Here is a 16,220-nt window from a genome sequence, read left to right as displayed (position 1 = left end):
CATGGTCCCGTCCCCCTCAGTCAGCCTCCAGGAAGGAGGGACCAGTCCTGAGGGGAGTAAGAGCAACCCACAGGGAACTCACTCCCTGATTTACTCTTGCTCGTAGCTCTCCTCTTTAACTCCCACTAGTCCTGTACCAGGAGTGCTAAAGGAAGCAAAGTCAGCTGCTGAGAATTTGCTGTTTTTGCACCTGATCATACCCTGGAAGACACATGTCGAACAATCAAGAGTCAAATCAGCTGCAGTAATAAGTGTAAGGTCAGGAGCCTGGGTGATCAAACGCTAGGGTCACCGTCACTCTCAGTCTGTTTTCAGAACAATAAAATACATTAACTTTATTACAATCTGCCAACCTCCCTGTGTTGTTTAGACTGGTCAGAGTAAAAATAAATCCTCTGTTGTGTTGAGGAAGCTTCATAACGAAGTCAGAGGTTCTACAGAAACTTGTGCACTGCACATACAAATATATGTAACTATCACCCTCAATTTGAAATAGGTTCATAGAAAACACCAGTATTTATAGGGGGGAATGATCCTATATAGGGGGTTTTTGGTCATTTTAACTCAAATGTATGAAACATAGAATCTTTTTTTTAAAAAAATTCTGCAGGATTAGCACTAACAAGCAAAAATGTTCTGTTTCGAGTAGAAAGAATTTTGAAGGGAGTAAACAGATTTAGGGAAACTCAGACACCTGCAGGTTATGAAAATCTAAATGTAATGGCTAAATTTTCAGTTCACTAAGAACATTTAAGAAGAGAGAAAGGCCTTACATACTTTAGAGTGTTGTCCCCCATCTCTCCACTCTTTGTAAATGTCAATTAATGTAAATAACATAGTAAATACTAAATCTTTTGACAAAATAGGATACCCAGGAAAATGAGCATTTTTAGAATTTCAGTAGTGGATATAGTTCAGCACTGGAAATATTTTAACTGAATGGACAGAATCAGTCCTAACGTGTGTATGTCATTTTTCTCGGTTTGGAACTAGACTCATCGGTGGTTAATTTTCTATTAGTTGGTACAGAACTCTGGTTTCTCCATACTTTTCAGTAAAGATGAAGATTATTTCTCAAGAAGAATCCAGATTTCCACTGTTTTCTTTTAATAAAGTATGCAACTTTTAAAGAAATATTAAATAAAATTATAAACTTATTTTTTTAAATTTTAACCACAAAAAATAAAGGAAATGTTTATATGACAATATTGTATATAAATAGTTCTCTTTGCGTTTAAATATATTCCTGCCGGGAACCCTGGTGGCGGACGTGCCCCGTGAGAGCTTCGCAGTAGTGCTGCCGGATTAGTTCGTCGTTCCAGCTTTCTCAGCGCTGATTAATCCTGAGACCCGTGAAATGGTTGGTGTTGTGGTAACCTTGATTGCGGTAACCTTGGAGACACGAACCTTCTTAAAATCAAAAACATAAGACTGTGTTCAGATTGATGCTAGTTGTGCTGTGACCTCTTTGCCAGTCTTCTGTCCCTTACGCACTGCGCCGCAGCCTCTCTGGGCCTCTTGCCGCTCATCAAACACGACAGGCCTGCTCCTGCCGTGGGCACCTTGCACCTGCCGGGCCGGTCTGCTGAGCTCCTTCTCAGGGTAGCTGCGAGAACAGTTCCCAAGCGTCCTTCCAGTCTGATCAGATTTCACCTTCTCAGTGGTCTCCCCTGAGCACAACATCTAATTACCTTACCGCTCTGTTTCTCCAGAACATTTAACACTTCTAACATTTCGCAGTACCTAGTTTTTTTTATTGTCTTTCTCCTCTCATCCAAATATAAATTTAATGAGAAGATTTTTGTCTCTTTTGTTCTGATGCATCCCAAACCACTCACCACAGCAGTGAGTGTCCTATTGAGTGCTCAAGTAGTTGTTGAATGAATTATCCTGCGGATGCAAAGACCATATTTTGAAAATGATGTGCTGCAAGAGCTCAGTGAATTTTTAGAGTACCTCGACATCCCCAATAAGGTGCAAGAAGACATGGCCTCCATAATTCAGAAAGGTGACATAAAAAAAAAAAGTTACAAGGACAGATACATGCCAGATAATAAAACTGGATCACTTTCTTATCCCATATACAAGAATAAGCTCAAAATGGATTAAAGACATAAATGTAAGGCCTGAAATCATAAAGTTCCTAGAAGAAAACTGGCAGTAAACTCTCTGACATTGCTCTTAGCAATATATTTTTTTTTAGATATGTCTCTCCAGACAAGGGGAACAAAAGAAAAAGTAAACCAATGGGACTACATCAAATTAATAGGTTTTGCACAGCAAAAGAAACCATAAAAAGCCTACTGAATGGGAGAAGATATTTGCCAATGATTTCACCTGATAAGGGGTTAATATCCAAAATGTATAAGGAACTCATAAAACTTAACACCAAAAAGTAATCCAATTAAAAAGTGGTCAGAGGCCCTGAACAGACATTTCTCCAAAGACATACAAATGGCCAATAGACGTGAAAGATGTTCAACATCACTAATCATCAGGGAAACGGAAATTGAAACCACAATGAGGTATCACCTCACACCCATGGCTATAATCAATAAATCAGGTGTTGGCGAGGATGAGAAAAGGGAACCCTCATGCACTGTTGGTGGGATTGTAAATTGGTGCAGCCACAATGGAAAACAGTATGGAGACTCCTCATAAAATTAAAACTAGCACATAGAACCCAGAAATTCCACTTCTGGGTATTTATCCAGAGAAATCTAAAACACTAATTCAAAAAGATCTATGCACCTCTTATGTTCACTACAGCATCATTTACAGTAGTCAATATACAGAAACAACCCAAGTGTCCATTGACAAATGGATTAAGGAGAGTGGTACATATATGCTGGAATATTACTCAGCCATAAAAAAGAACAAAATCTTGCCATTTGCAACAACATGGATGGGCCTAGAGGGTATCTTGCTAAGTAAAATAAGACAGAGAAAGGCAAATGACATGATTTCACTTACATGTGGAATCCCAGACAAACCAGAAACACACTCAGAGATACAGAGAACAAACTGATGGTCACCAGATGGGAGGGGAGTTGGGGAGATGGGTGAAAAAGATGAAGGGATTAAGTACAAATTGCCAGTTATAAAAACAGTCACGGGGCTGCAACGTACAGCATAGGGAATATAGTCAATAACATTGTAATAACTATGTATGGTGTCAGGTGAACACTAGCCCTGTTGGGGTGATCATAAGTTCTATAACTGTCTAATCATGTTGTACACCTGAAAGTAATACAACATTGTATGTCAACTGTAATTGGAAAAAAAAAGTTAAAGAATGTATACAACTCAACATCAAAAAACAATCCATTTATAAAATGGGCAGAGGACCTGACTAGACATCTTGTCTCAGAAGAAAAAAATAGGACCATTACCTTCGAATCAGCGTAAATGGTGAAAAGAAGATCATTAAGAATAGTTGGTAGAATTATGCTAAGTACACGGGCCTTTGATGGATGCATGGTTTTCCCTTTACACAGAATATTAAAATACATAAACTTACATGGGTAAGTCCAGTTCAAACCCTATGAAAAAAAGGCATGTTCATCTTGCTTTTAAAATTAGCATGCACACATCTCCTCTGCTCCCACCCATGCCCCACTGTCCCCTTCACCTCCCAAAACACAAGCTCAGAGGTAAAATTACTAAGAATTTCCAGACGGCAACAGAGCTTGTAACCAGGCGCAGTGTCCTGAGAGCGTCTGTGTGACTGCACTTGTCACATGCCCGTTGGCTACTCCCTCGGAGCACTCACACGTCCTCAACATCCCTCTTCCAAGGTGGGGCCTCGCTGAGCTCAGTAGCTCGGGTTTAGAAAGGTCGGGTATAGCGGGAGAATTATCTCATAGAGCACGTTGTTTGCAGCAAATACCAGTGTCATGTTAACCGTCTTTAATGCCTGTGCCCGTTGCTGATTTTACTCTCTGCTCATTATATTTCATATCCTTTTTCAAATACCAGACCTTTCTCTGGCCCATCAATTCCTGGCTGCATAGTTTCATTTCTCAGCCTTACGTTTCCTTCTAAATTGATGAATAGTTTGGGGCTGGATTCATCTTTGTATCTTAGACCAAACTTGACAGAACAAGTGCTTCTCATTTGTTGCACTAATCATTTATCTTATTAACCGTCATTTAAAAAAACAAATGTCCCGAGGTGGTACTCCTGCTTGTCATTCAGCCACGCATTCAATCATAGGTTCGGCGACAAGTATTTACTGAGCACCTACCTGCTCTAGGCCAGGCACTGTCGTCTCCTGTCTCACTTCATCAGCTTTCTCTTTGGCCCAAGGATGAGAAGTGATCATGATTATCGTCAATGTCGAGGTGCAGGGAATCACTACCATATTTCCTCCCCACTCCTCTGAAACCTCTCCCCATTTCATACTGGCCATCTGCCCCAAATGATCAGCAAATTTGTCCTCAATATTCGTTGCAGGTGTGACCTGCAAGCTCAATGAATTTTTTTCCCCTCTAGAACCCAGTCATTAAATAAAAACATTAAAAGCACTAGCCTGAGCAAGGTAATATTCGAAATATTTTTAAATATTTGGGAGGACGGGGCCCAGGGTCAGGGCAGGGACCCTTGGTGGCTCAGGGCCACAGCAGTTCTCCAGAGAGAAGGAAGTATGTCAATCATTTCAAAGTAGCACAGCTGTCCTCACATCTGCCCACTAATACCCAAGCCCTGGTGCCAGCCCTGAGGGTCCCTCTTGCTCTCTGTGACAGGTGCAAAACCCAGCAGAGCTTTGTGGACGGTTGTCCCTCAGCGCAGAGGCTCGATGCCAGCTGGGGTCCACACCAAGCCCTTGAACTCTGGCTCCCTTTGGCAGGACAGGTGAGCAGGAGGAGGTCACCGGCAGGTAGAAGGCGCTGAAGAGGAGGGACAGCGGTCAAGAGAGAAGACAGAACAGCTCGAGAAGCAGCCACCTCTCGGGACCGGCATGCTCGCCTGTGTGGAGGTTTAAGCTCTCAAGTTCATGGAGAGCAGCTGTGAGGTGGCTGGATGAGCCCCAGCTCTCAGGAGGAAGACCTGCGCTTACCTGACAGCTTAACTCACTGCACTTGCTCACGTGTTCTGCGTCCTGTATCCTCTCGTGAAACGCAGGAGACATTTGCCTCTGAAGATCCTCACTGATACTCCCTGCAGTCAAGTTCATCCAAGTGCATGCAATCAGCATTCATTGAGTGCCTTACATCTAGCACATGTTTTTTAAATCTCCATCAAAATGGGTGTGGATGTCCAGAAACCTAAATGCAGTCTGAGGACTCACAGAACATCTACTTTCTCTACCCCTGTCCTGGAAATAAGTCCCACTTGTCAGATGGGTGTTTATGTTTCCACAATACTGGCTCAAGGGTCACTGGGACCAGGAAATGCCCTAAGTGTAAAGGAATTGAGCCGTAGGGGTCATCGCAACGAAGAAAACCAATCTCGTGGTATCCAGTTGGGGGAGGTCAGGGATGCTGCTACATGTTCTAGAATATACAAAAGAGCCCCCGCCCTCCCCAACACACACACACACCTCAGAGGATTATCTGGCTCAATGTGAAGAGTGCCGAGGTGGGTAAACCCTGAGATAACCTCATCTGTTACAGGGTTTGGAAACAAAGCATCCTTAAGAAGACCTTGGGCTGCCTTTGACACTTCTGCACCACATCATACAACTTCTAAATCATTCATTGTTGCACCCTGCTGCCGTCTTCAGAAGTATGTTTCAAAGCATTTAAAACAAGTCCAAGTACTTTATATCATCATAAAATGAAGAGCGAAAAAGTAGATTTTTTAGCTTTCTAAAAAAATAGAATTTTTTTTTTCCCCCTAAAGGTTTAGTATCCTTATTTTTTTAATCCTCACCTGAGGATATTTTTTCCTTTGCTTTTTTAGAGAGCGTGGAAGGAAGAGAGAGAAACACTGATGTGAGAGAGACACACCAACTGGCCGCCTGCCGCATAGACCCTGACCGGGGGTGAGCCTCAACCGAGGTACATGCCCTTGGCCCGAATCGAACCCGGGACCCTTCAGTCCACAGGCCGACCAACCAGGGCAAAAACAGAATTTTCTTAATGAAAAAAAAACCTGTCACCAGCTCAGTGAACAATGGCTTCTTTCAGAAGAAAACTGGAAAAATACCATTGTTTTGCAGCTCCTTCGCTCTCCCCTTCCATGGTGCTGGCCAGCACTGAACCCAGCCTGTTTACTGTCCTTTAAGGGGAAACGCTTCCTCCTCAAGGTACTTTTCTTGAATCAAGGGGCTTCCTTAGCACTGTGAAAGCAGATTTAAAAGAAAAGTTTTAAACCCTCTCTTTCAAACAAGCATCAACCAACAACAAAGCCAAACGTTTCCTTCGTTTTCTTTCATTCCTGGTACTTACCCTCCTATCCTCCAAGTGTTATTCTACGGAATATTTTTCCTATTCTGCATCTTAAGTAGAGGCAATTTTTTCCTATAAAGCTTATGTTTTCCCCAAAAGTTTATATTCGCCTGCTTTCCCAAAAAGTTTATTGTCTTTTAAAACTGGTCTCTATATACACAGCCCAGTTCCCGCTTCCTGATGGCTCTCACGCTTGAGTTTCCTCCAGGTCTGCAGCCAGCCCTGGGCTGAGCCAAGTTGGCTTCGCGTCCATCGTCCGTGCCTAGAATTGCCTGGAGAAACACGGCGCCAGGAACAAAAGCCAAGCATCTCAAACTCCTTAGTTATTTTCTGAGTCCATATTCCTTTTAGTTAAGAGCTCCTCTTCCTCTCCCTTCACCGCTATTTCCAAACTCAGTAGGCTTTCAACACAAGGCCCACTCTGGGGCCACAAAGTGATGTTTATCCTAGAAACTTGGCCAGCAGGTTTCGAATTCTGAACAGTTTGCCCTATTTAAGTGGGGCAGGAGAAGGGGTTAGGGGGAGAGGGGGAAAAAATAGCTTTCCCGGAACCATGCAGCTAAAATTTCTTACCAACCTACTTTGAAAATGTGGAATGATTTCTTCCTTATGTTATTACAAAGGAAGACCAGTTGAAGGTCGTTGTCATCTGAGAACTTCCAAATGCAGCCCAGCCGTGTTTGTAAACAGGCTGCCTGAGCCTCCAGCTCTTCCTCCGTCCCTCCGTTCACCAGTAGTTTGTGTTATTTCCAAAAGGCAATTGTAATTAGGTGCTTGTTGTACTGTATTAACTGGAAATACGAGTCAGCTCTAAGGAGACTGGTCATTTCCTCCTTGGCATTCTGCTCGTGACTGTAGCTGCTATTTCCAAGTAAATATTGGGTCCTTGGGATTTGGCCGTGGCCCCCCCAGTAGTAAACTTGATCCAGATGTGACTGAGATAATCAGGATGATTTAGCAAGAAACACTTTAACTATGAACATAACTCTCCCACTTTGCCCGCAACTCTTTGGCTTCACAGAAATAAATATTTGGAATAAGACTTAAAGAAACATATTCGCCAAGGTGAAAGTTCAGCTGTCTTCTCACACTGAACTCAAGCATTAAGTATCAACATTGAACTGTTATTTCCCTCATTCACCCAGAGAGGTGTTTTTTCTTTTTGAAACTTCTTGCATCTAGAATTTGGACATCAAACGTCCGAACAGAGCTAGTGTCTGTCCCAGCTGCATCTACCCTCACAGCAGCTATTCCCTGTATTGAATCCCCTTGCTATTAATTCTAATTCCCTAATAAGAGACCCTTTCACAGGGCGGCATTCCAATATTCCTAAAGACCAGATCTTTTCTTAAAACTTTTCTTTGTGTCTTTTTGTTGTTGTTGTTCCTAAAATGGAGAAAACGAAAGAACTTACTGCCTTGTAATAGTCTCTTTTCTATCAAGAAAAAAACTGCTAAGGAGCCACATCTTAAAAGAACATGGGAAACCTCTCCAAGCCCCTTCATTTCTGCCCTATTTTCTTTCTCTTTATCTCTCTGGGGTGCAATCTTGGAATATCTTTCCATTTCTCCTCCAGCTCATCGGCTTCCTCTTCATCGACATCTGATTCGCCTATAGATTTGCTGTTTAACCTATATATTTGATATTAGTGTGACTATATTTGTCATTGTTAGAAGCTATCTTTACTTTTCAAATCTGCCTGTTCTTTTTTTAGGGTATCTTGTTATTGTCTTAGGATTTCAAGTCTTCAATTATTTCTACAATAACTGTCTTATGTCATCTTTCATATTATTGTGAAGATAATAGTATGTTCCCTGTTGCAGTGCCTGCTGGTTATCGCCGATGGCAGGTGGTTCCTCCAGTTAGTAGGGGTCTTTTGACCTGTGGGAACCCTATAGAAGTTGCTTTCCAGTTTTACATCATTTCTACCACGCATTGCAAGAGTATTACCAGGGGTCCGTTTTTAAATTTTTTCTCACCTTGGGGGTTTCTGGGCCACTGAGTAACCATTCAACCTGCACATCTGTGCAAGGTCAAGACAGTTTCAGTTTCTCAGGAGACTTTCCAGGAGACAAGTTTAAGCTTCCCCTTTATTTTCTCCACTTGGTGATTTTTTTCCTCTCTCATTTTTTTACGCTGTTTGACAATACATTTCTGTTGTTTAAGCCACCCAGTTTGTGGTACTTTGTTATGGCAGCCCCAGGAAACTAAGACATCAATATTAGTCCAAAATTAAAAACCACAAGCGTCTACCAGCTGCTGAAAGGATGAATGTGTTATGGTACATCCAACAATGAAATACTGCTCAGTAGGGAGAAGGAATGAACTCCTGGCCATGCACCAACGTGGATGATCTCAAAAGCATTAATGCTTTATGGTGGAAGCCTGCATATTATGTATTTTTATTTATAGGACATTCTTAACAAGGGAAAACTATAGAGACAGAAATCAGATCAGTGGTTACCCAGGGCCAGTGAAAAGGAAGAGCTTTTGGGGGGCAAAGGAAATATTCTGTGTTTTGATTGTAATGGTGGACACATAACTGTATATCACACACATAAAAAAGGTGAATTTTACTGTAAATTATACTTCAGTGAACCTGACTTTTAAAAATTAAATCATATTGCAAAAAATGCAAAGGTGAAAACCAAAACATCGTGTGTTCTTATCACCTAAATATAATCACCATGAGTATTTTGCTATATTTATATCTAGCTTTTATATACAGAATGTATATTTACAAACCTAGGGTCACATTGTATGTACAGTTTTATAACTTACTTATTTAATTGAATAAAATAAAATATTGTAAATATCAATATTCTTCTGAAACTGTTTCTGACTAATATGTTTTGTGGTAAATGCCTTTTCAACCAGTCCCCTAATGTGAAAAATTAAGGGTTCCCTGCAGTGTTCTGCCATGATAAACAATGCTCGCATCCATTTTTTTCTTTTGTTTTTTTAAATGTTGTTGATTTCAGAGAGAGGAAGGGAGAGGGAGAGAGAGAGAGAGAAACTTCAATGATGAGAGAGTCATTGATTAGCTGCCTCCTGCACACTCCCTACCAGGGATCGAGCCCGCAACCCGGGCACGTGCCCTGACTGGGAACCAAACCGTGACCTCCTGGTTCATAGGTCGATGTCCAACCCCTGAGCCATGCCAGCCAGGCACATCCTTATTTCTAAAGCTTAGTTGTTATAAACACATTCATAAAAATGGAAGAATAATGATGTTTATTACATAACAATGATAAAGATACCATGTAATAAATATATTGCTATAAAACTCCTGGTTAAAAACTGATGGATCAGAATATGCCCCCATTGGAAACGTTCTGAGAGCTGTCACCCCTTTCTGTAGCTGAGAACTACAGTGGAGATAACACGGGTGCTGAATTAAGGGGACCTAAGCTTGTGCCCAGCTCTGCCTCTTTGCTCCTGACTGATCACGCCACACACCAGCTTTCTCCTCTGTAAGCTGAAGGTGAAACCAGCGCAACGGGCCCAGGTTTCCGCGCCCGAACTCCGCTCTCGCCGACTCCCCACAGACAGGCTGGGGACGTTACATAATTGCGTCCCCACTCCCCTCTGCAGCTCCGATGGCCGAGTGACATCATCCTGGCCAACGAAAGGTCTGTTAGGGAAGCTCTGGCTTTTCTAATGAAAGCGAAGATGTCCCTGGTGCTCCTTCCCCTGTGTCCCGCCTGCCTTCAACGCAGATGCGATGCTGGGCGCAGCCGTCCTTGGTGACTTGAGGGTGGGAAGCCAACATTCTTATCCAAATGGTAACGCGCGAGGTCGAAGGAGCCTGGGCCCTGATGACACTGCTGGGCCACCACGCCTGTTCCAGACTCCCGTTAAATGAGAAAAACAACCTCCAGCTCTTCAAGCCAGGCTTCCTGTGGCTTGCGGCTGCAAGCATCCCTAACCGATACACCAGTCGCTGGGAAGGGCAGGTGAGGCGCAGGGGACGGAGCTGTGGAAAATGGGAAACCAACGTAAACATTTCAGAGACCAGTCGCTGGGCAATTAAATATAAAAGTCATAACATGCTTACTGTCTCGCTCTCCTTGTGACCTTTTTTCCCCCCCTCTCCAAGCTTCTCATTCATCAAGAATTTATATTACATTTCCTGTCCTCTTTCAGCAGGACTAGCCCTGGCTGGTGTGGCTCAGCCGAGCGTTGTCCCCTGCACTGAAAGGCTGCTGTTTTGATTCCTGGTGAGGGCACATGCCCGGGTTTGGGGCTTGATCCCCAGTCGGGGGCTTGCCGGAGGCAGCCCATCAATGTTTCTCTCACCCTCTCTAAAACATCAATAAAAACATTTTTTTTAAAGGCAGAGGTCTGATTGCCAGCATTGTCTCCATCACAACAGTGGAGTTGGGGCTTGTCAGGAGGGTGGTACAGCCACACGGTCCTAACTCCCTGCTCTCGAGAGCATCACTTTCTGAGCTAGGAATCCTCGCTCGGTTTACTGCACAGAAAGTACTGGAAGCAACGCTGGGAATGATCTGAGGACGCAGACCCCACGTGCATCCTAATTCATGGCAGGGCATTTAAGGAGAACAGAGGAAGCCTTGGAGCGAGTCACCAGCCACGCAGGCTCGCTTTTCTGACTTTTAAAATGAAGACATACACATGCCTGCCCTGAGGGAGGCCATAAGCATCATAGCTCATGTAAACCGAGCACTTGACATCAACCACGTGCTCACAAAACAGAAGCGGGGTTTCCATCCCGGGAAAGTCAGCGAGCTCTGCATTTCCAAGCAGAGCAGCTCAGCCCCCTGTATCTAAATCGCCCTCACTGGGTGATCGTGGACAAGGCACCACTTTTCTCATCTGTAAGCGATCAGCACCTACTTCATAAGTATGTTATGGAAGACTCGGGATGTCATCCTGCTGCGGAGCTGAGCACAGCTGCTGGCACCTGGCTATGCCCAATAAACGTCAGCTGTTGTTGTCGTTAAGACTGACACTTCTCCTGCCCTGTTGGCTCTCCCCCTTTAGTGTATAAACACTAAATTCAGTTTTTCCATCCTATAAAAACTAACAGACCACAGCCCAGGGTCAAGTACCAGGGAAGGGCAAGCACCAGGCATAGAAGAAGAGCGTGCCGTTAGGAGCCAGGGGGTCGTCTGTCTGATTCCTGGCTCTACGACTTTCTAGGTATGTGACCCTGGGCACATCTCTGAACCTCAGCTTCCTCACCAATAAGCTGGGGGTGAGGAACCTGCCTTGCAGGACTGCAGTGACGTTAGGACAGAGGATGCAGTAAGTACACAACACGATGTCTGGGCCATAGAAGACACTCAACGTATGGTGAGAAATAAATATTACCTAAAACACAAGGTGCATTTTAACTTGCAATCGAGCTGAATGCCAGGAAGCAGGATCTTGGAGGCCACTTGGAGGCTGGCTACCACACACGGCCTCGCCAAGCAGCTGTGTCGATTGTGAGAGGTAGGTCTTTTGGATATTCTGAGGCCCAATTTCAAACATTGGGGGAGGGGTTCTCCACACCAACAAACCATTTCAGACACCAGCAAGGGTGTCCAAGAATTCAACTCAATTCTGACACTCTACCCAGAGAGACCAACAGATTCCACAGGCTAAGGATTCGGTCCTACAAGACTGGCCCCCCCTTCAGATGCCAGTCACAGGCCCAGACTGTCACCTGTGTTTCTGTCAGACTGGCTACAGATTGGAGGTTCCCAAGACCCCCTCCTCAAGGTTTGATTAATTTGCTAGAGCAGCTCACAGAAGTCAGAGTGACATTTTACTGACTGTATTACCCACTTATTTTAAGAAGATATGACTCAGGAATGGCCAGATGGAAGAGATGCACAGGGCAAGGTATGGGAAGGGACACAGAGCTTTCGTGCTCTCTCCAAGTGTGTCACTGTCCCCAAATTTCCACGGGTTCACCAGCTCTCTGAACCACATCCTCTTGAGTTTTTATGGAGGCTTCATTACACAGTTGCAATTGATTACATCATTGGCCATTAGCAATTGATTCAACCTCCAGGTCTTCTCCGCTCCCTGGAGGTGATGGGGTGGAGGGCAATGAACTGTCCAATTCTCTAATCACGTGGTTGGCTGCCATGGCAACCAGCCCCATCCTCAGGTGGAGTCCAAAAGTCACCTCACTAACATAACAAAAGACACCTTTATGCTCTAATCACTTAGGAAATTCCAAGGGTTTAGGGAATTACGAGCTAGGAACTGTAGACCAAGACCAAATGTGTGTATTCTCAATCACAATATCACTGTACAGATCAGTAGAAAGAGCACTGGAAAACCCATAGATTTGGGCAGAAGGAAGAAAAGAACCCAGCTAAGACCTGCAGACAATCAGAGGGGCGTAGAAGACCAGGGGGTGTCGATGTTGCTGCCAAAAGAGTGAAGCAAGATCCCAGAAAGAGTGCAGAATCTATATAAAATGCTGCAATGATAGAAAAAGACGTGACTGTCTAAAAATGCAAAGTTATATTTAACTTGGGCTGCACTACGTTCCTGGGTTTTATTTGTCTGTTCTTGTTTTTAGCAGATTAATCTTTTTGATTCAGTCTTACTGGTGCTTATAGTAAAATCATTTGGACTTCCCTGACCACAGGCTGGCTAGATTTTGTGGAAAATCAGCCTGGGATACTCGGAGCTTGTTAAGAAACTCGCTGGATCTAAAATATATCCACAGATAATCTGCAATGCATGTCATTCCCATTAGATGCTCAGGGGTCACTGACATAGGGTCAATTCCTGACTTTCCACATCCGATGTTTTTCTCCTTTTACCATGGGGCAAAGAAAATAGCTCTTTCTCTTGAGACAATTCCCCAACCTCGAGTGTTGGATATAACCTACCATAACTGGGGTTTTAAAGAACAAACTGTTCTCTCACTTAACGCCAAAGTGCCTTTGTGTGTGCCTACCTCCTTGCCATTCTCTCATGACTTAATCTTGCAGGTGGGAGATCACAGTTCCATCTTTAAAAATATACTGTAATGCATTGTTCATTTAAAACCCTTTGAGTCATGCGTGCTGAAATCTGTTGCTTGGATTTAACTGATCATCAGGGGAGACATTTTCTGTTCCCTGTGGAAAAAAAGAATTCAGAAAGGAAATGAATAGATGAAAATGTTCCAGTGATGAATTCCCTCTCTTAATAATACATGTCACACTGAGGTATTATCTACTTGTAATACTTAACTCCGGTCCAATAAGGAAGAACCAACCAGTCACTTAGGGAGCCCTGGGGAGACAAAAAGCTGGATTTGCATCCCAGCTCCCATAATTACCAATGCGCCCTCTCCTCGAGACTCAGAAATTTCCAAGTGATGTGGGAGAATGTTTACCATCTAGTAGATTTGTTGAAAGGATCATGACTCCATACGTAAAACTCCTAGTGTACAATCCAGGCACAATAAGTGGTGGCTGTTTTATAGGGAAATGATTCTTAGCCCTGTTATCATCCAGCAGTGTCTTGTAAAATTAATTCAGGAGGAGCTTTCATCTTTATGGGCTCCCATTGCTCCACTGGAGGTAGGATGAGTGGTAATGAGCATTAGGATGCTCTAAGGGCTTTCATGGTCATTTTGCCACCCGGTCATCACAAGAACGTTCAGAGGCATTTAAAATCCGGAGAAGGTAGGCATTGTTGACCAGTAACGCCCAATGACACAGGAGCGAATAGACTGCATGGAGAGATCCAGATCCCAGCAATTTTCTGCTATAATATTCTGACTCCTAAGAAAACAGAAATGTAAGGAATAAGCAGTAAGATGGGAATATTTTAATAATCTTTTGTCACTTTCTATGGAAAATATTCTGCTTTTCTGTGAATTAATTCGTCATAGGCTGTCATTTGGAAAGTAAAGTTTATGCTAATTACATGCCAGGAAAAAATCATGATGACCCTAACATAGATCAGGGCTTAAATTTTTAAATTTTTACATCATTTTGATGAGTGGAGCAAGGAGGGGCTGTGTCATGGGAAGGTGTGGGAGATGCCACCAGGGGGTGCTATACTCTGTTTTAACCACCCATTCATGGATTGGCAAGTCCCTTAATTCCCACTTGTAAAATGGGGTTAATGGTACTTATCTCTCAGATGGTCATAAGATTCAAAATAAAGATGAGTTGATAAACGTAAAAAATATGTTTAGGTACAAGGGACTATGGAAAGAGAGAAAGTAACATTTTATCTATTTGTGAACTTTCTCAAAAGCCAAAAGTTTTGGCTATGTGTTTTTGCACACCAAGCTTAATCCACACTTTGCTCTGGTTTAGGCGTATTTTCTGGCATGTTGCTCCCGTGGCATGGGGCTCTCTGAGGCTCCTACCGCCCCTCTAAGCATTTATTTAATTGACAATAAGTTAATTAAATAAATGACTCCACATCGAAGATCCCAAGTGGATTGTGCCCCACCAGTAATTTATAAACTCTTAGCATATGCGAAGCTCTTGTAAACATTCAGACATTTCGCAGATCCCCATGGGAATAGCTGTTGGGCTTGTAACACACATTGACCGAGAAAGTCCACATGGACACATGGATTCCTGGACAACAAAGGTTCAGGCTCTGATTCCTACCCAGATTCCTACCCAAATGTCCATCTTTATTTCTCCCATTGTCATGAATATGGTCTTTGTGTGTAGTTTTAAAAGTATGTTTTTCTTCTTCTCTCTTTTTTTAAATCCTCACCCAAGGATATTTTTTCCATTGACTTTTTTTTAGAGAGAGAGAGTGGAAGGGAGGCAAGAGGAGGAGAGAGAGAGAGAAACTTCGACGTGTGAGCACATCGACTGGTTACCCTCAACCCTTTGGTCTGTGGGCCAACGCTCTAACCACTGGCCAACCCGGCCAGGGCTGATTTTCTTCTTAGATACACGCCATAAGAAGCACCTTCCCATAGAAAAATGCAAATAATAAGTAGAGTGCCAGAAAAACCCATAAACGCCCGTTTTGCCTGTGCTGTTGCTCTGCAGCCAGTGCATGGCTGATACGGGAAGCCCAAGTCGTCCAGAAGAGTCCGAGCAGCCAAGCAGGCCGTGTCCCTGGAGGCTTTGTTCCCATTCCTTACAGACCTTTGTTTTCTATTTCTGCTTGAATTATGTATCTATCCATGCACCCACTGAAAATTTTTGGAGCATTTATATCTGCCAGACGCTGGGGACAAAAGGGTGAGCAGAGCAGTCACAGCCCTACCTTCATGCGGGTGACATTTTCTCTCGGAAGAACTTAATTAACTGCAGGAGAAAACAGCAGCCAGACAGCTTAAACCCCGGCGAAAATAAGCTCAGCCTGGATGGAATATAACGGAATGCGCCTTAATGAAGCCGCTCCCTAGCGCCCCCTGCTGCCTCCATCCTGCACGGCAGCGCCTCCCGCTCCTGCTCCAGCACCACGCCCCCCCCTGCAGTCGGCCGAACACACTCCCAGGAGCATCTTCCTGGCTGCCACCCGCATCTGAGTGGGACCCTCCCTGGCTCCAGGCTCCAGAAAGGAAATGGAGATGGAACAAGGTCTGCCAGCCAATCTGAGGGAGCCAGTGTTTCCTCAGCGGGAAGGAGGTCTCCCTGTCCAGGAGAATTCCAGGAGGTGGGGCTGCGGGGGAGCGGGGCTTGGCCCCAGAGGCTGGGGAAGGCAGGAAGGTGAGGAGGGCAGGCTGAAGCTGACCAGATGCTCACTGCTGTTCAGGGGGCTGGGAGTTTCCTGTGTCTTGCAGTGAACCCTTTGCTCTGGGGAGACAACGGAATTCTCTCTCATGAAAGGACTCAGTTTCACAAAATCACCCTAAGGCCCTGGGGCGTGCACGTGTGTTTCCTCCAC

This window comes from Miniopterus schreibersii (genome assembly GCF_964146895.1).
Source record: "Miniopterus schreibersii genome assembly, chromosome: 19".
Taxonomy (NCBI): Eukaryota; Metazoa; Chordata; class Mammalia; order Chiroptera; family Miniopteridae; genus Miniopterus; species Miniopterus schreibersii.
Note: the sequence above shows the minus strand (reverse complement) of the source record.